The sequence below is a fragment of the Oncorhynchus clarkii genome, chromosome 33 (assembly GCF_045791955.1).
Source record: "Oncorhynchus clarkii lewisi isolate Uvic-CL-2024 chromosome 33, UVic_Ocla_1.0, whole genome shotgun sequence".
Taxonomy (NCBI): domain Eukaryota; kingdom Metazoa; phylum Chordata; class Actinopteri; order Salmoniformes; family Salmonidae; genus Oncorhynchus; species Oncorhynchus clarkii.
The window spans coordinates 13,207,072-13,225,973 of NC_092179.1; the positions used below are offsets into that span (position 1 = coordinate 13,207,072).

The 18,902-nt window shown below is 45.2% G+C and overlaps 1 protein-coding gene across 1 annotated transcript in view; it reads left to right on the plus strand.

Annotated features, from left to right (window-relative positions):
- Window positions 1-18,902, plus strand: part of LOC139392572 (transcription factor SOX-5-like) — a 284,267-nt gene that overhangs the window by 22,048 nt on the left and 243,317 nt on the right. Inside the window, exon 2 of the mRNA XM_071140638.1 lies at window positions 17,116-17,177. The gene's annotated coding sequence lies outside the window, so the exon portion shown is untranslated. The remainder of the gene's footprint in view (window positions 1-17,115; window positions 17,178-18,902) is intronic.

Genomic DNA, 18,902 nt, shown 5'->3' on the forward strand with positions numbered 1-18,902 from the left:
TGGAGAGCATTTGTGAACAGCAGTTTTCAGTTCTTTCCACAGATTCTCGATTGGATTCAGGTCTGGACTTTGACTTGGCCATTCTAACACCTGGATATGTTTATTTTTGAACCATTCCATTGTAGATTTTGCTTTATGTTTTGGATCATTGTCTTTTTGGAAGACAAATCTCCGTCCCAGTCTCAGGTCTTTTGCAGACTCCATCAGGTTTTCTTCCAGAATGGTCCTGTATTTGGCTCCATCCATCTTCCCATCAATTTTAACCATCTTCCCTGTCCCTGCTGAAGAAAAGCAGGCCCAAACCATGATGCTGCCACCACCATGTTTGACAGTGGGGATGGTGTGTTCAGCTGTGTTGCTTTTACGCCAAACATAACGTTTTGCATTGTTGCCAAAAAGTTCAATTTTGGTTTCATCTGACCAGAGCACCTTCTTCCACATGTTTGGTGTGTCTCCCAGGTGGCTTGAGGCAAACTTTAAACGACACTTTTTATGGATATCTTTAAGAAATGTCTTTCTTCTTGCCACTCTTCCATAAAGGCCAGATTTGTGCAATATACGACTGATTGTTGTCCTATGGACAGAGTCTCCCACCTCAGCTGTAGATCTCTGCAGTTCATCCAGAGTGATCATGGGCCTCTTGGCTGCATCTCTGATCAGTCTTCTCCTTGTATGAGCTGAAAGTTTAGAGGGACGGCCAGGTCTTGGTAGATTTGCAGTGGTCTGATACTCCTTCCATTTCAATATTATCGCTTGCACAGTGCTCCTTGGGATGTTTAAAGCTTGGGAAATATTTTTGTATCCAAATCCGGCTTTAAACTTCTTCACAACAGTATCTCGGACCTGCCTGGTGTGTTCCTTGTTCTTCATGATGCTCTCTGCGCTTTTAACGGACCTCTGAGACTATCACAGTGCAGGTGCATTTATACGGAGACTTGATTACACACAGGTGGATTGTATTTATCATCATTAGTCATTTAGGTCAACATTGGATCATTCAGAGATCCTCACTGAACTTCTGGAGAGAGTTTGCTGCACTGAAAGTAAAGGGGCTGAATCATTTTGCACGCCCAATATTTCAGTTTTTGATTTGTTAAAAAAGTTTGAAATATCCAATAAATGTCGTTCCACTTCATGATTGTGTCCCACTTGTTGTTGATTCTTCACAAAAAAATACAGTTTTATGTCTTTATGTTTGAAGCCTGAAATGTGGCAAAAGGTCGCAAAGTTCAAGGGGGCCGAATACTTTTGCAAGGCACTGTATATAGTACCAGTCAGTAGCAGTATATACGGTATATACAGTACCAAATGTTTGGACACAGCTACTTATTCAAGGGTTTTTCTTTATTTTGACTATTTTCTACATTGTAGAACAATAATGAAGACATCGAAACTATGAAATAACACATATGAAATCATGAAGTAAGCAAAAAAGTGTTAAACAAATCTAAATATATTTTAGATTAAAATTGTTGACAAAGAAGCCACCCTTTGCCTTGATGACAGCTTTGCACACTCTTGGCATTCTCTCAACCAGCTTCATGATGAATGCTTTTCCAACAGTCTCGAATGAGTCCGCACACATGCTGAGCACTTGTTGGCTGCTTTTGCTTCACTCTGTGGTCCAACTCTTTCCAAACCATCTAAATTGTGTTAAGGCCAGGTATTCTGATGCATCACTCCATCAATCTCCTTCTTGGTCAAAAAGCTTACAAAGCCTGGAGGTGTGTTGGGTCATTGTCCTGTTGCAAAACAAATTATAGTCCCACTAAGCGCAAACTAGATGGGATGGTGTATCGCTGCAGAATACTGTGGTAGCCATGCTGGTTGATTGTGCCTTGAATTCTAAATAAATCACAGACAGTGTCACCAGCAAAGCACTCCCACACTTTCACACCTCCTCCTCCATGCTTCACGGTGGGAACTACACTTACGGAGATCATCCGTTCACCTACTCTATGTCTCACAAAGACACGGCGGTTGAACTCATCAGACCAAAGGACAGATTTCCACCGCTCTAATGTCCATTCCTCGTGTTTTCTTGGCCCAACAAGTCTCTTCTTATTATTGTTGTTTTTTAGTAGTGGTTTCTTTGCAGCAATTCGACCATGAAGGCTTGATTCACACAGTCTCCTTAGAACAATTGATGTTGAGTTACTTGAACTCTGTGAAGCATTTATTTGGGCTGCAATTTCTGAGGCTGGTAACTCTAATGAACTTATCCTCTGCAACTTTGACATTTCTTGAAATGCTCCACATTGACTGACCTTCATGATGTAAAGGAATGATGGACTGTCATTTCTCTTTGCTTATTTGAGCTGTTCTTTACCAAAAAGGGCTATCTTCTGTATACCACCCCTACCATGTCACAACACAACTGATTTGCTCAAACACATTAAGAAGGAAAGAAATTCCACAAATGAACTTTGAACAAGGCACATCTATTGATTGAGATGCATTCGAGGGGACTAACTCATGAAGCTGGTTGAGAGAATGCCAAGAGTGTGCAAAGCTGCATCAAGAGAAAGGGTGGCTACTTCGAAGAATCTCAAATATAACATATATTTTGTTTAACACTTTTTTATTTACATAGTTCTTATTAAAAATAGTAAAAACAATGAAAAACCCAAAGAGTATGTGTCCCAACTTTTGACTGGTACTGTATACAGTATATATATATAAAATGTGATTTGCCAATTGTGTTACCTTGAATAATAATGTACAGTTCATGTACATAAGTAAAGAGTGAGTGAAAGAGGAAGCCTTACTGGAGAGTAAGTAGAGAGCACTGAGTGGATATGAGGCCTAACTGAGAAAAAGTCAGAGAAAATAGAGAGAGAAAGATGTCAAGAGGAGAGAGAGGGGGAGTGCAGCGGAGAGGAGAAGAGAGATAGAGCTGTAATTTATCAGGCCGACAGAGGAAGTGAAATATGCTGTGGGTGTGTGAGTGTGACAGTTGAGATGAATGGAGACATCAGGAGGAGGGCGTGTGTGTGTGTGTGTGTGTGTGTGTGTGTGTGTGTGTGTGTGTGTGTGTGTGTGTGTGTGTGTGTGTGTGTGTGTGTGTGTGTGTGTGTGTGTGTGTGTGTCTGTGTCTGTGTGGCCGTCATTGCAGCTAATGGGCACACTGAGCAGAGTAACAGGTGGGGAGACGGCAGCAGTCCTCTCCTCTGTCTGGACAGTGGACTGCTCTCGCCTCCTCTGTCTGGACAGTGGACTGCTCTCGCCTCCTCTCGTCTGGACAGTGGACTGCTCTCTCCTCTCCTCTCCTCTCCTCTCCTCTCCTCTCCTCTCCTCTCCTCTCCTCTCCTCTCCTCTCCTCTCCTCTCCTCTCCTCTCCTCTCCTCTCCTCTCCTCTTCTGTCTGGACAGTGGACTGCTCTCTCCATATTATGTAACACACAGAGACTTGTGAAGCAAGTGGAAAGTACTGTCAGAGAAAGAGACAGAAGGCAGGAGTAATTCACATTGACGCATTCATTCTTGTTAATAAACACTCTACAGTGCCTTGCAAAAGTATTCATCCCCCTTGGCGTTTTCCTATATTGTTGCAATACAACCTGTAATTTAAATGGATTTTTATTTGGATTTCATGTAATGGACATACCCAAAATAGTCCAAATTGGTGAAGTGAAATTAAAAAAGAACTTGTTTCAATTTTTTTTTGTAAAATAAAATGCAAACGTGGTACGTGCATATGTATTCACCCCCTTTGCTATGGAGCCCCTAAATAAGATCTGGTGCAACCAATTGCCTTAAAGAGTCACATATTTAATAAAGTCAAACTGTGCACAATCTAAGTGTCACATGATCTGTCACATGATCTCAGTACATATACACCTGTTCTGAAAGGCCCCAGAGTCTGCAACACCACTAAGCAAGGAGCACCACCAAGCAAGCGGCACCATGAAGACCAAGGAACTCTCCAAACAGGTCATGGACAAAGTTGTGGAGAAGTACAGATCAGGGTTGGGTTATAAAAAATATCTGAAACTTTGAACATCCCACGGAGCACCATTAAATCCATTATTAAAAAATGGAAAGAATATGGCACCTCAACAAACCTGCCAAGAGAGGGCCACCCACCAAAACTCACGGACCAGGCAAGGGGGGCATTAATCAGAGAGGCAACAAAGAGATCAAAGATAATCCTGAAGGAGCTGCAAAGCTCCACAGCGGAGATTTGAGTCCATAGGACCACTTTAAGCCGTACACTCCACAGAGCTGGGCTTTACGGAAGATTGACCAGAAACAAGCCATTGCTTAAAGAAAGAAATAAGCAAACATCTTTGGTGTTTGCCGGAAGTCATGTGGGAGACTCCCAAACATATGGTAGAAGGTACTCTGGTCAGATGGGACTAAAATTTAGCATTTTGTCTATGTCTGGCGAAAAACCCAACACCTCTCATCACCCTGAGGATTCCATCCCCACAGTGAAGCATGGTGGTGGCAGCATCATGCTGTGGGGATGTTTTCATCATCAGGGACTGGGAACCTGGTCAGAATTGAATGAATGATGGATAGCGCTAAATAAAGTGAAATTATTGAGGGAAACCTGTTTCAGTCGTCCAGAGACTTGAGACTGGGATGGAGGTTCACCTTCCAGCAGGACAGTGACCCTAAGCATACTGCTAAAGCAACACTCGAGTGGTTTAAGGGGACACATTTAAATGTCTTGTAATGGCCTAGTCAAAGCCCAGACCTCAATCCAATTGAGAATCTGTGGTATGACTTAAAGATTGCTGTACACCAGCGGAACCCATCCAACTTGAAGGGGCTAGAGCTGTTTTGCCTTGAAGAATGGGCCAAAATCCCAGTGGCTAGATGTGCCATCTTATAGGGACATACACCCAGAGACTTGCAACTGTAATTGCTGCAAAAGGTGGCTCTACAAAGTGTTGACTTTTGGGGGGGTGAATAGTTACGCACGTTTTCCGTTTTTTTTGTCTTATTTCTTGATGGTTTCACAATAAAAAAATATTTTGTATCTTCAAAGTGGTAGGCATGTTGAGTAAATCAAATGATACAACCCTCCCCAAAAAAATCAATTTTAATTCCAGGTTGTAAGGCAACAAAATAGGAAAAATGCCAAGGGGGGTGAATACTTTTGCAAGCTACTGTATGTATACACACTTTATTCCCTACTTCATACATCATCCAGAGAGGTCTGAATCTACCTTTGTTTTCTATAGGCCAGTTTTCCTGCTCCATGGCAACATGGTAATAATATCACACAGTAAACTCTTGACCCCACCATTGCATTACACTAAATCTATGTAGTGTGTTTTGGTTACAACATAAACATGCTTACGCTGATTTACATTGTACAGCGGTTCTCATTACTGCAGTAAATGAAATGTGGAAGTGTCCATGCTGGGAAGAGGTGGTGGAGTGTGTGTTGATTTAATGACACATGACCAAGACCATGTCAGTGGAAACGTTCTTGGGCTGTGCTTCTGTAGTGTCACTTTATTTGTTCTACTCTTGTACTTCTTTATTTATTTATTTTTTCTGACTTACTCTATGGTCGTGCTATACGGAATCCTTGGGACGTTCCCACCCAATTGAAGTCGAAATTTAAAATGGTTAAGGTAAGGGTTATCGTTCTGGTTCTGGTTCTGGGTTAAAGTTGGGGTTGAGGGTAGGGACATCCCAAGTCACCCGGATAGCACTGACCCGTACTCTATCCCCCCTCTTGTTCCACTACTTTCCTTCCCTTTTTTACTATTTACTATTGTTCTTCTGTGTAGATGCATTTATATATACAGTACCAGTCAAACGTTTGGACACACCTACTCATTCCAGGGTTTTTCTTTATTTTTACTATTTTCTACATTGTAGAATAATAATGAAGACATCCTAAACTATGAAATTACACGGATGGAATCAGGAAGTAACCAAACAAGTGTTAAACAAATCTAAATATATTTGAGATCCTTGAAAGTAGCCACCCTTTGCCTTGATGACAGCTTTGCAAACTATTGGCATTCTCTCAACCAGCTTCATGAGATTATCAAATCAAATCAAAGTTTATATGTCACGTGCGCCGAAAACAACATGTGTAGTAGACCTTACAGTGAAATGCTTACTTACAGGCTCTAACCAATTGTGCAAAAAAGGTATTAGGTGAACCATAGGTAAGTAAAGAAATAAAACAACAGTAAAAAGACAAGCTATAAAAGTAGCGAGGCTACATACAGACACCGGTTAGTCAGGCTGATTGAGGTAGTATGTACATGTAGATATGGTTAAAGTGATGAACAGAGAGTAGCAATGGCATAAAGAGGGGTTGGTGGGTGGTGGGACACAATGCAGATAGCCCGGTTAGCCAATGTGCGGGAGCACTGGTTGGTCAGGCCAATTGAGGTAGTATGTATAGTTGTATAGTTAAAGTGACTTTGCATATATGATAAACAGAGAGTAGCAGCAGTGTGAAAGAGGGGTTGGGGGGGGGGGGGTACACAATGCAAATAGTCTGGGTAGCCATTTGATTACCTGTTCAGGAGTCTTATGGCTTGGGGGTAAAAACTGTTGAGAAGCCTTTTTGTCCTAGACTTGGCATTCCGGTACCGCTTGCCATGCAGTAGTAGAGAGAACAGTCTATGAATGGGGTGGCTGGGGTCATTGACAATTTTTAGGGCCTTCCTCTGACACCGCCTGGTGTAGAGGTCCTGGATGGCAGGCAGCTTAGCCCCAGTGATGTACTGGGCCGTACGCACGACCCTCTGTAGTGACTTGTGGTCAGAGGCCGAGCAATTGCCGTACCAGGCAGTGATGCAACCAGTCAGGATGCTCTCGATGTTGCATCTGTAGAACCTTTTGAGTATCTCAGGACCCATGCCAAATCATTTTAGTTTTCTGAGGGGGAATAGGCTTTGTTGTGCCCTCTTTACGACTGTCTTGGTGTGTTTGGACCATTTTAGTTTGTTATTGATGTGGACACCAAGGAACTTGAAGCTCTCAACCTGCTCCACTACAGCCCCGTCGATGAGAATGGGGGCATGCTCGGTCCTCCTTTTCCTCTAGACCACAATCATCTCCTTAGTCTTGGTTACGTTGAGGGATAGGTTGTTATTCTGGCACCACCCGGCCAGGTCTCTGACCTCCTCCCTATAGGCTGCCTCGTCGTTATCGTTGATCAGGCCTACCGCTGTTGTGTCGTCTGCAAACTTAATGATGGTGTTGGAGTTGTGGCTGGCCATGCAGTCTCGGTGTACAGAGAGTACAGGAGGGGACTGAGGACGCACCCCTGTGGAGCTCCAGTGTTGAGGATCAGCGTGGCAGATATGTTGCTACCTACCCTCACCACCTGGGGGTGGCCTTTAGGATGTCCAGGATCCAGTTGCAGAGGGAGGTGTTTAGTTCCAGGATCCTTAGCTTAGTGAGGAGCTTTGAGGGTACTATGGTGTTGAACGCTGAGCTGTAGTCAATGAACACTCACATAAGTGTTCCTTTTGTCCAGGTGGGAAAGGGCAGTGTGGAGTGCAATAGAGATTGCATCATCTGTGGATCTGTTTGGGCGTTATGCAAATTGGAGTGGGTCTAGGGTTTCTGGGATAATGGTGTTGATGTGAGCCATTACCAGCCTTTCAAAGCACTTCATGGCTACGGACGTGAGTGCTACGGGTCTGTAGTCATTTAGGCAGGTTGCCTTTGTGTTCTTGGGCACAGGGACTATGGTGGTCTGCTTGAAACATGTTGGTATTACAGACTCAATCAGGGACATGCTGAAAATGTCAGTGACATTTGGTCAGCACATGCCCGGAGCACACATCCTGGTAATCCGTATGGCGCCCGCAGCCTTGTGTATGTTGACCTGTTTAAAGGTCTTACTCACTTTGGCTACGGAGAGCGTGATCACACAGTCGTCCGGAACAGCTGATGCTCTCATGCATGCCTCAGTGTTGCTTGCCTCGAAGCGAGCATAGAAGTGATTTAGCTCGTCTGGTAGGCTCGTGGCTGTGCTTCCCTTTGTAGTCTGTAATAGTTTGCAGGCCCTGCCACATAAGACAAGCGTCGGAGCTGATGTAGTATGATTCAATCTTAGCCCTGTGTTGACGCTTTGCCTGTTTGATCGTTAGTTGCAGGGCATAGCAGAATTTCTTGTAAGCTTCCGGGTTAGAGTCCCGCACCTTCAAAGCTGCAGCTCTGCCCTTTAGCTCAGTGCGAATGCCACCTGGAATACATTTCAATTAACAGGTGTGTCTTGTTAAAAGTTAATTTGTGGAATTTCTTTCCTTCTTAATGTGTTTGAGCCAATCAGTTGTGTTTTTGTCGCAAGGTGTGTGTGTGTGTGTGGGGGGGAGGGGGGGGGGGGATGTATACAGAAGATAGCCCTATTTGGTAAAAGACCAAGTCAATATTATTGCATGAACATCTCAAATAAGCAAAGAGAAACAACAGTCCATCATTACTTTATGACATGAAGGTCAGTCAATCCGGAATATGTCAAGAACTTTGAAAGTTTCTTCAAGTGCAGTCGCAAAAATTCTTCCTGAGTAGGTAGGGTGTGTGGTTGTTTAATGGTGTGTATTCTTCCTGAGTACGTAGGGAGTGTTGTTGTTTTATGGTATGAATTCTTCCTGAGTATGTAGGGTGTGTGGTTGTTTAATGGTGTGTAATTCTTCCTGAGTACGTAGGGTGTGTGGTTGTTTTATGGTTTGTATTCTTCCTGAGTATGTAGGGTGTGTGGTTGTTTTATGATGTGTATTCTTCCTGAGTACGTAGGGTGTGTGGTTGTTTTATGGTGTGTATTCTTCCTGAGTACGTAGGGTGTGTGGTTGTTTTATGGTGTGTATTCTTCCTTAGTACGTAGGGTGTGTGGTTGTTTTATGGTGTGTATTCTTCCTGAGTACGTAGGGTGTGTGGTTGTTTTATGGTGTGTATTCTTCCTGAGTGCGTAGGGTGTGTGGTTGTTTTATGGTGTGTATTCTTCCTTAGTATGTAGGGTGTGTGGTTGTTTTATGGTGTGTATTCTTCCTGAGTGCGTAGGGTGTGTGGTTGTTTTATGGTGTGTATTCTTCCTGAGTGCGTAGGGTGTGTGGTTGTTTTATAGTGTGTATTCTTCCTGAGTAGGTAGGGTGTGTGGTTGTTTAATGGTGTGTATTCTTCCTGAGTACGTAGGGAGTGTTGTTGTTTTATGGTATGTATTCTTCCTGAGTACGTAGGGTGTGTGGTTGTTAATGGTGTGTAATTCTTCCTGAGTACGTAGGGTGTGTGGTTGTTTTATGGTGTGTATTCTTCCTGAGTATGTAGGGTGTGTGGTTGTTTTATGATGTGTATTCTTCCTGAGTACGTAGGGTGTGTGGTTGTTTTATGATGTGTATTCTTCCTGAGTACGTAGGGTGTGTGGTTGTTTTATGGTGTGTATTCTTCCTGAGTACGTAGGGTGTGTGGTTGTTTTATGGTGTGTATTCTTCCTGAGTACGTAGGGTGTGTGGTTGTTTTATGGTGTGTATTCTTCCTGAGTACGTAGGGTGTGTGGTTGTTTTATGGTGTGTATTCTTCCTGAGTACGTAGGGTGTGTGGTTGTTTTATGGTGTGTATTCTTCCTGAGTACGTAGGGTGTGTGGTTGTTTTATGGTGTGTATTCTTCCTGAGTGCGTAGGGTGTGTGGTTGTTTTATGGTGTGTATTCTTCCTGAGTATGTAGGGTGTGTGGTTGTTTTATGATGTGTATTCTTCCTGAGTATGTAGGGTGTGTGGTTGTTTTATGGTGTGTATTCTTCCTGAGTACGTAGGGTGTGTGGTTGTTTTATGGTGTGTATTCTTCCTGAGTAAGTAGGGTGTGTGGTTTTTTAATGGTGTGTATTCTTCCTGAGTACGTAGGGTGTGTGGTTGTTTAATGGTGTGTAGCTGCTGCTGTCTTTGGTCCTTTAATGAACTCAACTGGAGGACAACTAGCATTGTGGTCATGGTCCATCTGGAGATTGGTAGCATGTTTCCCCTAGTCTTTGATCTAAGATCAGTTGTGCTCTTACCCTCGTTATCGTTAGTGTTAGGATTGGGGTAGGGTAAGCTGATTCTAGATCTGTGGTTATGGGGCAACCTATCCTGGGGAGCAAACCAGACATATGAGAGGGAGTGGGGGACAGATCAAATAGACCAATCAGATGAGAGGAATCAGCGAGCGACATCAGACAGAGACTAAACATCGTAAGACAGGAAGGAAGTTGCTGTGGCTGAATTACACAATGTAGTTACAACCCACACCTAAATATTTACCACTATCACCACTCTAGCCCCACCGCTCCCTGTCCCCTGCTCCATGATTAGAGGGTTAGGGGATGTGTGTGTGTGTGTGTGTGTGTGTGTGTGTGTGTGTGTGTGTGTGTGTGTGTGTGTGTGTGTGTGTGTGTGTGTGTGTGTGTGTGTGTGTGTGTGTGTGTGTGTGTGTGTGTGTGTGTGTGTTTGTGTGTGTGTGTCTGTCTGTGTAGCTTATGTTTGTGTGCATAAGTATGTGTGTATAACTGTGTGTAGGTAGGTCCATGTGTGTGTGTGTGTGTGTGTGTGTGCGCGCGCGTCTGTGTGTGCATATGTATGCGGGTGTATGTTAAGGGGGGTTAGTCCTGTAGGGACCACCTAGGTGAACAATAGGCCTTTCATTGTGGCCCGAAAGATCCAGAGCTCCAGACAGGAAACCCCAGTCAGTGGCCCAGACTGGGGGACCCGAGGGTAATTTGGGCAACAGGTCTGGAGCTCAATCACTGGATGTGGGGTGGTAACAGAGGACAAGCAGTTGGTTGGATGGTGAGGGCTGGTGGAGAACAGGTCTGAAGCTGTGGGCTAGGGGGTGGACCAGGGGGTGACTTGGAGGCACGTGGGCTGGATGAGGGTAGGCCAAGGTGTTTTGGGGGGAGGTGAGGTGTAAGTAATTGGAGGGAGGGCAGCAGTACCGGGGAGAGTGTGTGTGTATGTCTCTCTGTCTGTGTGTGTGTTACACAGATTGGATAGAGGACAGGTAGAAATCATACATAACAGATGAGAGTCAGAACCTCTGTTCTTGATTGCACTGAGGTCGAGTCACCAGATGTTTAATCACTATTATTGTATTAGTGGTGAAATGAATAGGCAGATGTGTTGCTGATTGTTATGATATTACAGTAGTCAGATTACGCCAGTGATTAGGGACGTCGGTTTTACCCAGCTGGAACTGAGCTGCTTCCACTGCCATAGTCTCAGTTAATCCTTCTACCCGAAACAAATCCCTCTGTCATCCCTGCGATTCTGGGAAGAGGTTACACAAGCCAGACACACAAGGGTACACACATTTTACATTACATTTGAGTAATTTAGCAGACGCTCTTATCCAGAGCGACTTGCAGTAGTGAGTCCATACATTTTCATACAGTTTTCATACTGGTCCCCTTAGGGAATCAAACCCACGACCCTGACGTTGCAAGCGCCATGCAAGCAACATGCGCTATCAACTGAGCTACACACACACACACAAGACAGACATATGCACACACGCACACGCAGACACACACACACAAACCCACCCCTCCTAGCCCAGCTGTGGCTCTCATGTATGGTTTATAATACCAGGTTGGCCACTGCTCACAATGGTCATGTTTATCTGATCCTTATTAAAGACCTGCTCACAATGGAACAGAAGGCATGTGTCCTCTTTTTGTCCTCTCTCTCTCTCCTCCCCTCTCTCGCTCTCTCTCTCTCCTCGCTCTCCCTCTCTCGCTCTCTCACCTCTTCACTCGCTCTCTCTTTCTCTCCTCTCTCTCTCTCTCTCTCTCTCTCCTCCCCTCTCTTGCTCTCTCTCTCTCTCTCTCTCTCTCTCTCCCACTTTCTGTATTTGCTTGTGTGTTTGCTTCAGGAGCCTGCTAAAATTGAGGTGTGTGTGTGTGATTGCGTTTATTCAACCATAGTGATTGTGCTCTACAAGGGGACTAGCCTGCCCTCCCCAGGTTATATCCCCTCTCCCCACCACGACACACGACTAAAATAACACACTGTTAGTATAACGGCCCAGGACGAGACCCAAATGCAGACACAGGAGGCAGATGGTTCGAGTCTCTGATAATTATTATTATAAACTGGGTAGTTCGAGCCCTTAATGCTAATTGGCTGACAGCCTTGGTATATCAGACCATATACCACGGGTATGACAAAACATGTATTTTTACTGCTCTAATTACATGGGTAACCAGTTTATAATAGCAATTAGGCACCTTGGGGGTTTGTAGTATATGGCCAAAATACCACGGCTAAGGGCTGTATGCAGGCACTCTGCATTGCGCTGTGCTTAAGAACAGCCTTTAGCCGTGGTATATTGGTTGTATACCACACCCCCACACCCTCTCATGCCTTATTGCTTAAATAGACAAGGGGCAGGCAAGAGGCAGGTCGAGGGCAGGCAGAAGTTTGTAAACCAGGTCAGAGTCAGATGGGTGCAGGGCGGCAGGCTCAAGGTCAGAGCAGGCAGAATGGTATGGCAGGCGGGCTCAGAGCAGCCTGAAAAGGTCAGAACCGGGAGGACTAGAAAACAGGGACTTGTCTCGTCAAGCCTACGCTGGCAGGCTTGACGAGACAAGACGAACTGGCAGCAGACAAAGAGAAAACACAGCTATAAATACACAGGAGATAATGGGGACAAATGGGAGACACCTGGTAGGGGGTGGAGATAAGCACAATACAGGTGAAACAGATCAGAGTGTATGTTAATAGTAACAGTAGCATCTAACTTAGCATGAATGTGTAGGCACGTAAACAATAGTAAATCAATCAAATCAAATGTAAAAGTGCTGTACAGAAACCCAGCCTAAAACCCCAAACAGCAAGCAATGCAGGTGTAGAAGCACGGTGGCTAGGAAAAACTCCCTAGAAAGGCTAAAACCTAGGAAGAAACCTAGAGAGGAACCAGGCTATGATTGGTGGCCAGTCCTCTTCTGGCTGTGCCGGGTGGAGATTATAACAGAACATGGCCAAGATGTTCAAATGTTCATAAATGACCAGCATGGTCAAATAATAATAATCACAGTAGTTGTCGAGGGTGCAGCAAGTCAACACCTAAGGCGTAAATGTCAATTGGCTTTTCATAGCCGATCAATAAGAGTATCTCTACCGCTCCTGCTGTCTCTAGAGAGTTGAAAACAGCAGGTCTGGGACAGGTAGCACGTCTGGTGAACAGGTCAGGGTTCCATAGCTGCGGGCAGAACAGTTGAAACTGGAGCAGCAGCACGGCCAGGTGGACTGGGGACAGCAAGGAGTCATCAGACCAGGTAGTCCTGAGGCAAAATTAGAGAGAGCATACTTAAATTCACACAGGACACCGGATAAGACAGGAGAAGTACTCCAGATATAACAGACTGACCCTAGCCCCACGACACATGAACTACTTCAGCATAAATACTGGAGGCTGAGACAGGAGGGGTCAGGAGACACTGTGGCCCCATCCGATGATACCCCCAGACAGGGCCAAACAGGCAGGATATAACCCCACCCACTTTGCCAAACCACAGCCCCCAAATCACATCAGTGGCTCATCCCACTCAAGTGAAGCACCCCTCCTAGGGACAGCATGGAAGAGCACTAGTAAGCCAGTGACTCAGCCCCTGTAATAGGGTTAGAGGCAGAGAATCCCAGTGGAGAGAGGGGAACCGGCCAGGCAGAGACAGCAAGGGCGGTTCGTTGCTCCAGAGCCTTTCCGTTCACCTTCACACTCCTGGGCCAGACTACACTCAATCATATGACCCACTGAAGAGATGAGTCTTCAGTAAAGACTTAGAGGTTGAGACCGAGTCTGCGTCTCTCACATGGGTAGACAGACCATTCCATAAAAATGGAGCTCTATAGGAGAAAGCCCTGCCTCCAGCTGTTTGCTTAGAAATTCTAGGGATAATTAGGAGGCCTGCGTCTTGTGACCGTAGCGTACGTGTAGGTATGTACGGCAGGACCAAATCGGAAAGATAGGTAGGAGCAAGTCCATGTAATGCTTTGTAGGTCAGCAGTAAAACCTTGAAATCAGCCCTTGCCTTAACAGGAAGCCAGTGTAGGGAGGCTAGCACTGGAGTAATATGATCACATTTTTTGGTTCTAGTCAGGATTCTAGCAGCCGTATTTAGCACTAACTGAAGTTTCTTTAGTGCTTTATCCAGGTAGCCAGAAAGTAGAGCATTGCAGTAGTCTAACCTAGAGCATGAAAACATTTTTCTGCATAATTTTTGGACAGAAAGTTTCTGATTTTTGCAATGTTACGTAGATGGAAAAAAGCTGTCCTTGAAACAGTCTTGATATGTTCGTCAAAAGAGAGATCAGGGTCCAGAGTAACGCTAAGGTCCCTCACAGTTTTATTTGAGACAACTGTACAACAATCGAGATTAATTGTCAGATTCAACAGAAGATCTCGTTGTTTCTTGAGACCTAGAACAGGCATCTCTGTTTTGTCTGAGTTTAAAAGTAGAAAGTTTGCAGCCATCCACTTCCTTATGTCTGAAACACAGGCTTCTAGCGAGGGCTTTTTTGGGGCTTCACCATGTTTCATTGAAATGTACAATATAATAAAAATAATAATAATAACAAAGTAATAAAAGATAATTGAAAAGTACTGAGTAATACGAGAGAGGGTCTGTACACTTAGCTGTCGTTATTCTCCTAAAACCTCTTTCAAGGTTGCTGACAGTGTTAGCAGTTGGTTGTCTGTTAATGCAGAGCAGTGGGGGCTGCTGAGGGGAGGACGGCTCATAATAATGGCTGGAATGGAGTCAATGGAAAGGTATCAAACGCATCAAAAATATGGTTTCTATATGGTTGATACCAGTCATGTGACTGCAATCCAGCCATTATTACGAGCCGTTCTCCCCTCAGCAGCCTCCGCTGGTGCCGAGAGGCATGACACTGATGGTTGCTTCCCTTCATGGTGTTCTGTATGTCCCTGTGTGGCTTTGGAGCATGGTCTCTCTCTGTGAATGGTCATGTATTGTAATGATGCTGGTGGATCATAACAGGAGCTGGAGGAGAGGTGTATTGTAATGATGCTGGTAGTTTATAACAGGAGCTGGAGGAGAGATGTATTGTAATGATGCTGGTGGTTTATAACAGGAGCTGGGGGAGAGATGTATTGTAATGATGCTGGTAGTTTATAACAGGAGCTGGAGGAGAGGTGTATTGTAATGATGCTGGTAGTTTATAACAGGAGCTGGAGGAGAGGTGTATTGTAATGATGCTGGTAGTTTATAACAGGAGCTGGAGGAGAGATGTATTGTAATGATGCTGGTGGTTTATAACAGGAGCTGGGGGAGAGGTGTATTGTAATGATGCTGGTAGTTTATAACAGGAGCTGGATGAGAGGTGTATTGTAATGATGCTGGTGGTTTATAACAGGAGCTGGAGGAGAGATGTATTGTAATGATGCTGCTGGTTTATAACAGGAGCTGGGGGAGAGGTGTATTGTAATGATGCTGGTAGTTTATAACAGGAGCTGGATGAGAGGTGTATTGTAATGATGCTGGTGGTTTATAACAGGAGCTGGATGAGAGGTGTATTGTAATGATGCTGGTGGTTTATAACAGGAGCTGGATGAGAGGTGTATTGTAATGATGCTGGTGGTTTATAACAGGAGCTGGATGAGAGGTGTATTGTAATGATGCTGGTGGTTTATAACAGGAGCTGGATGAGAGGTGTATTGTAATGATGCTGGTGGTTTATAACAGGAGCTGGAGGAGAGGTGTATTGTAATGATGCTGGTGGTTCATAACAGGAGCTGGAGGAGAAGGTGACACAATGAGAGCATGGTGCCCTCGTGCCAAGTCTTTTCAGTCCATGGAAAGCATGTGTGTACGTGTGTACGTGTGTGTGTGTGTGTGTGTGTGTGTGTGTGTGTGCTTATGTCCAATGTCCATGCATGCGTGCATTTGCATACACATTTGTGTGTGTGTGTGTGTGTGTGTGTGTGTGTGTGTGTGTGCGTGTGTGTGTGTGTGTGTGTGTGTGTGTGTGTGTGTGTGTGTGTGTGTGTGTGTGTGTGTGTGTCTAAGTGGCCATTGTGCTGCGAACATAGAGGAGATGGAGAGTGTATTTTAACACAAAGCCACCAGCCCAGACCAGTCAGACCTATTTGGCATGCACCTGGCATCTCCTCAGACGCAGGACATTATTAATTGCTAATACATATTTATGTGGCACAAATTTGCCATTTGTTGATGCATAAAATTATCAATAGCGGTAGGGCGCTTAGCCAGAGAAAACGGTGACCTTTCTAAACAGTAATAAATGGAACCGTGTGTGTGGGAGGTATAGTCTGAGTGAGTGTTATCTACATGTCTGAAAGAGAGTGTTTTTGAACAGAAAAGATGGTGGGAATTTTGTTCTCTTTCTTTGGAAATGCAGGAAAATGTTTGCCAAGAGTAGAGGTGATAATGTGAGACTGTGTGTGTGTATGCATGTGTACTGTGCCTGAATGTGTGTATGAGTGACTGTGTGTTTCTTTGAGTGTACACCGTGTGTATATGTATAGGTATTCGTGCTGTCTGTGCATTTGCGTGCATACTGTATGCGTGTGTATTTGAGTGTGTGGAGGGCAGAGTAGAGTGTGTGTAGTGTTGTCTGTGTCTCCCTGCAGGTGACTCCACTATCCTCCCTCGCGCATGCTTGACCGGCTGGGCACGCTCAGTCACACTCAACTCAATAACGAATAAATTAGTCTCATTTCAAGTGACTCGTCCCCCTTTTTGCAAACACATTTACTTTCTATTAATGTCTGATCTCCTGTGTGCCAGCAGCCGAGGCAGAGTGGGATGGCTGTATTAACATACAGATTACAGAGGGCTCTTCACTGGGAAGTGACATTACACTTACACTCCACACACACACACACACACACACACACACACACACGCACGCACGCACGCATGCACGCACGCACGCACACACACACACACACACTTCCTGAAGTCACTGACTCTCTCGCTTTTCTCTCTGTCTGTTTATGTACATTTGTTTTGCGTCACTTGTCGAACTCACTCTTCTCTGTCTCCTCCTTGTCCCTCTCCCCTCCATCTTGCACTCCCTCTCCCTCCCTCCCTGCTCTCTCTTTCTCCCTCTCTCTCCTCCCACTCTCTCTCTCTCTCTCTCTTCTCTCTCCCCCTCTTCTCTCTCTGTTCCAGGGTGAAGCCTCTCTCTGATGGGTATCCAGTCCACCCAGTCATCTCTTCAGGGACGTTAGTAGGTCAGCTGCTATTTTCATACTTCTGAATCCCGAACACACCCTTGTTCACCCCTACCCAGTTCTCTACTGTCCACACTTACTCACTCTCCCCTGGTTCTGTACTGTACGGCATAAAACACACTTTCCTAAAAGACCTTCAGTGAACCAATGTAGTTGTCGAGTAAGTTATAGATAGACCTATTAGGTAAAGAAGACAGGGGGTTGGTGGAGGCTCTGCAGAGGGGTGTAATGGTGGTGAGTTTAACAAGTCACTTTCCTGACAGTGTTTCCTAGTACTCTTCAACGTCCAAGAAAAGCCTTGTCACTGAAGTGTATCTAGACGGGACTATAACCCACCCGGATAAACCTGATGGTCTCAACATGAAAGCCATCACATCGTCAGTCTTCAGCCTCTTTCCTAACTGAGCAGCTTTCATGTGGCCTTCACCGGGTCACACAGGGCTCCGGACAGTTTCCATGACTACACCTCGCATGCAGCCAATCAGGCCCTCCCGTTCGCCCCAGCGGAACAGTGGGCAGCCAATAGCCATCACATCACTGGCGTGGATCTACAGAGAGAGGGGAACAGGGGGAGAGAGACCTTTAGTGCTTAGCCAAGGCCTTCACCCTATACAAGAACAGGGGCTGAGGACTGTGAAATAGAGGAGGAACACTGGGACGACTATAAGGACAGTTAAGACAGGACATGTGGATGGGGGCCAAGAATGGACAGAAGGACAAAGAGGACATTGCTGAGGGACAGTAGGGGAGATGTTGACTGTGAACTGCAGACAGAGAGACAAGGGGAAGAAAACATATGTAGGGACTGTCGGGACACACAGAGGCTATGGGGACAGTGGAGTGGGACAGTACATAAGGGGCTATGGGGACAGGACATAGGGGAGAGGGTCCATCATGGGCCAGATGGAGAGGTCGTTGTGTGTCGGAGGAGAGGAGAACAACGATACAGGGCCAGCTGAGATCACTGCCCTGACCACTGGTCCTCAGAGAGCAGGCTACACACACATCACCGTGGCGTGTCACTGCTGTCTCTTCAGCTGCCAACGCGGCCAGCCGGAAAGCTCTGTCCTCAAATCAGATAGTTTTTCTGTCAGATCCACTAGAGTGCTACGCCTCACAGGGCATGATATTGTCTGACATATGGGTTAGCTCCTCTCCCTCTATACCTCTCTCTCTCCCTCTGTCCCTCTGTCCCTCTCTCCCTATTGCTCTTTCTATCTCTGTCCAGGAAACAGAGCCACACAGGGAGACCTAGAATAGAGTGGTTGATGCAGTTTCACAAAATATTGTACAATAATACACAATGAAGTGTAACTGGGTTAGGCTAAGAGGTCAGTGGATTGAACTCGACGTAGTTTTTAGTTTCTTCTTGTTGTGTGGATGATGTCTACCAGCTGAGCCTTAATTCTATGGACTTCCCTCTTCACTGCTGCTCCGACTGTTTAATTCTACGTCTGTTATGGGTCTCTCTCTCTCTCTCTCTCTCTCAGACACACACACACAGACACACACACTCTCTCTCTCTGTCTGTGATGTATTCTGTATTCTCTCTCTGTCTGTGATGTAGAAAGTGTCCAGAAGCAGCAGGAAACAGTGCTGTGGAGCAGGAAGTAGTTGGGCTGTAAAGTGGTTTTTTTGAACTGGTGACCCTCTTGACTTCTAATGTAACATCCTCTTCTTGACTCCCTAAAGCCCCTGATGTCCACGTATAACTGTATGTGTGTG